The sequence below is a fragment of the Aegilops tauschii genome, chromosome 2 (genome assembly GCF_002575655.3).
Source record: "Aegilops tauschii subsp. strangulata cultivar AL8/78 chromosome 2, Aet v6.0, whole genome shotgun sequence".
NCBI classification, from domain to species: domain Eukaryota; kingdom Viridiplantae; phylum Streptophyta; class Magnoliopsida; order Poales; family Poaceae; genus Aegilops; species Aegilops tauschii.
This window is the reverse complement of record NC_053036.3, coordinates 12,268,305-12,272,460: the sequence shown is the minus strand read 5'-3', so window position 1 is coordinate 12,272,460 and position 4,156 is coordinate 12,268,305. Positions and strand designations below refer to the sequence as shown.

Sequence of the window (4,156 nt, the reverse complement as noted above, 5' to 3'; positions counted from 1 at the left end):
TCGCTAGTTTGTGTGTGTGTGCGCCGCGCTTTTCTCAAACTAATTAATTTTTGCCAATCAACATTGTAGTGCCAGCAGAGCCTAGTGGAAAAAAGCAATGCGTCAATTACAACTGGGCTTGGAGTTATGGACACCGGATCTAGACCGGATGGACATTTAAACCCGTACATTGGGAGTACTAAGCTAAACTCCCTAATATGAACCCTTCTAGACATTAAAAGTAATTATATCTCCAAAACACACAACTTTTACGATGGTTGAGCTCTTGATTTTCTGCCTAGGTCTTGCTAAAATAAGTAACTATGGGTTCTTTTATCACTTAGAGGCTATATTCATCCAATGCGGATGGTGGTCCATTGAATGGATTAGTGAAGGATGATGCGTCGTGTAATGGTGATCCATTAACTCACAGATGGTTTGTCTTTTTTTCTTTTGCATTTTAGCCTTTTGTAACCATGCGAGGTGTTTAGGTCTTTAAACTCCAATATAGTAGATGGTCATGCAAAACCCAAGGATTTGCACCCTCTATTCAATAAAAGAGGCCATACAAAAAAAATCCAAAGCCTTTACTAATTTACATTCTCTTATTAATTATCTATTCCGCCCGTAGTTACTTCATGAGAGTCTCGCCGGGATCGCTACATATAGCTAGTCCCCAAATGGTTTTGAAACATTGACTTTCATTTTCGCTATCTACCTTTCTTCTCAAGTACTTACATGGGCCCATGCTCAAAGGGATTTCAACAAAGACATTGTCGTTTTAACAATTTAGTAGAAAGAAAGTCCAGTACATACAACTACACATAACATCTTTCTTTGGTGAAATGTCATATTTATGACTTGAAAGGAGCAACTCCTATCAATATCGCGGGCTTCCATTCATTATTTTTTGTCGGCATTAAAAGGATCCAAATACAAATTTTTGATTTGCTCCTTTATTTTACCATCCGGTGCCCCAAAACCATCTCCACCTTGATAAACACAATGTGAGGTTCGAGCCAAATTCACGCAAGCCATGGCAAGAGATCTAGAAAATTGGCAATGTAAGAAAGCATCTTCATTAATTGACTTCCAAGCATCCATCATAAGATCTTCCATGGCTTTCCGAGACTCTTGCTCACTGGTGTTGTCCTCCAACATGTGAATAGCTATGGAAGATGGTGTGTCCCCTCTCTCAAGCTCAGCCTGCAATAAACATTTATCAAAATAAAAAAATAAAAATATATCACATGATATTATGATAATGGAGCATGAAGGAACAAATAGAAACAAGAATTTTCCATACGGAGTGTGTCGCGGAATCATTGCATAGCCGCAAAACCAGTGATGTAGATTGAATTAATCTTGGGTAGCTTCGGGCTATATCAAGAAACTTTGGTGTGAACTCCATGTTGAGCATGGGAAATGCATGTTGCAACAATAGTGGTGCAGTAGACGAAACCGACCCATTTTCCAAGTAGTCGGTTAGGGTTGGTATGTGATTTCCATGGTGCCACTTTGCCTCCACCAAGAATGATTTCGCCATGCCATGCCACTATAATATTACGTCAATTCTGTGTGTGTGATTAGGAAGTTCGCTGTGTTTTTAGTGATGAATCATATGACTTAGTGCCTTACCGCATCCCGAAGAAACGAAATCACATTGAAGCCATGTTTTTTCAACACATTTTCAGCTACCTCATTGGATGTGTTATACATAACAGAGTAAAGTGCTCGCATATATCCAGGAAGAATTTCCCTAGGACTTTGTTCCCTCCTGAAATATATTTATTACAGCACAAGTCAATTTGAAATTACTGGGTCTTTTATATTTTAAATTCTACCTTCCAATCGCCTCAGTGAAATGGATGAGTTCATCTAGGGTTCCATACACATCATATATGTCATCCAAGTGTGCGGCTAAATTAATAACTTTGGAAAGCACTTCCCGGCATGATCCAAGGTTTGGATCCCAGACAATTCCATTCGCGCAATGGAAGCACTCTATGGGACGATCTCTTGCAAACCCGAACTTCTCACCAAGTCCAATCTCCGTCCTCCATCTATATTGAACATGTATGATCAATCATAACATGGCAATTAATTTCACTATCATGTATAGATAGTCTACAAGAGAGTAATCAATTAGGCTTAGTGCATCCTGTCTTTCTGGAAGCTTACTAATATTATACTTACCTGTCTCTGAAGTTCTTGTTGATGCACTGTTTGCACCCTCTCGAAGTCTCTCAGAGCAAATCGGAGAAGCAACGGGTCGGAATTACTCACATCACTAGCATAGTGTTGTATGAACCATCTTGCTTCTAGTCTAGGAGACCTCCGATGCGAGGGAATGTCCAAAGTATGAACCACACTACTCTGCAAGTGGGGATCCAAGGATGGCAGGAGCTCTTTCAGACCATTGGCACAAAATGTTCTTGCTTCATCCAATGTTTCATCATCTCTGAATGCAAGGTATGATGCCTCATAGAGTGAGAGTAGTCCCTTGATGTCATGCCTCTGGAGTGCACGTGTGAGGCAATTCTTTGCGGGAATTTTTAGAGATTCTATAAATGGGTACCATGCATGCAACATGGTAAGTTAAGTACAGTTAATTTCATTGCTTTCTAAGTTTTACACTATCTTTCTTAAAAGGAGTATATTTTGCAACAATGTTTAACTTGCTAGGTACCTGCAGGGGACACTGGGATACAATTTTCCCTGAGTAACCGGAACCTCAAGGCTGCAGAAGCCACATCACCGTCATCCTCCCAGCTGCACGGGTGAGGTTTGGTACCATGGATGGAGGTGAGGATACCGACGATCTCGTCGTTGAAGTGGTAGGCGATACCGAGCCGTTGCATTGTGTCAATAAGTCTGAGCATTGCAGGCTGGTCGTCACCTCTTCCCGCCGCCACCAGCCGTTCCCTCACGCCGGCCTTTAACTTGTCGAAGCTCCGTGGACCGCCGATCTGTACCGTCCAGGCATGCGCACACGTATTAATTTTTTTAGTACAATCTTCATCGGCTATATATCTGCTAACTTCCATATTTTTGAAGGAATTACCAGATCATAGCGGGGGTTGTTCAGAGACAGTAGGAGGGAGTCGTAGTCCCAGGAGTTGGGTGGGTAGTTGGCCGACCGCCGATGGGGCGCCGATGAGCAGCGAGTCGGCCGGCGCAGCTGATCCGCTGCCGGAGACGACGATGGCCGAAAGCATGTATATGCTGTGGCGACCGTTGGCTGCCAGGTCATGGTACGGCAGCAATCTTGAACGTACTCCAAGCTAATACTTGACAGCACTAGGGAGCAGGCTAGCTCTAGCTACCAAGCCAATACAGATTGTTGTTTCAAAGTAAGCAGAATACGTGCCAATCTATAGGCAAAGCTAGTATGAGCTACGTAGCTTCAATGGTTCAGCCGTGTGCTATGGTTGTTGTTTTATATGTAAAGAGGCATGAAATCCTATTTCGTGTTTGGCCGAAAATTATGGGACATTAACCTGTGCCATGACACTGATCGAAATGACACATTTTAAACAAGTTATGCTATGAATGTGGACTCTCGAGAAACCCAAGGGCCGTGGGCGGAGTCTCCTATTCGCTGTGGTCCTGTTACACTCTTTTGTTTGGTTTTGCTATTTCTAAGGGGCTGAAAGAGTACTTGTTTAATCATCGCTGAGAAGCGTCTGATCAGATTTTAGGATTGTGAAGCTATTTTTACTGTTTGGTCTCTCCCCTTATGTCTGGTCTTGTTGCTGTAGTAGAAAAACCGTGTTTGAACTACATAAGCCTCTGCAACGTTATATACAAGGTAATCTCAAAGGTGCTAGTAAATCGCTTACGCCCTCTACTTGATGATCTCATTTCTGAAACTCAAAGTGCCTTCATCCCCGGGAGACTGATCACTGACAATGCAATCATCGCTTTTGAGTGCTTCCATAAAATCCACCACAGCAAGAACCGGAGAGATACCCATTGTGCTTACAAATTGGACTTGGCCAAAGCCTATGACAGGGTTGATTGGGATTTTCTCGAGGGTGCTCTTATACAACTGGGCTTTGATCGTAAGTGGATTAGATGGGTGATGATATGCGTGAGGTCAGTCACTTTTTCGGTTAAATGCAATGGTGTGCTGCTGGATGCATTTGTGCCCTCGAGAGGTCTGAGGCAGGGGGAT

General features: G+C 42.8%; 1 pseudogene; it reads right to left on the bottom strand.

Annotated features, from left to right (window-relative positions):
- Positions 1 to 625: 625 nt before the first annotated feature.
- Positions 626 to 3,232, bottom strand: LOC109773766 (alpha-terpineol synthase, chloroplastic-like; annotated as a pseudogene).
- Positions 3,233 to 4,156: the final 924 nt, after the last annotated feature.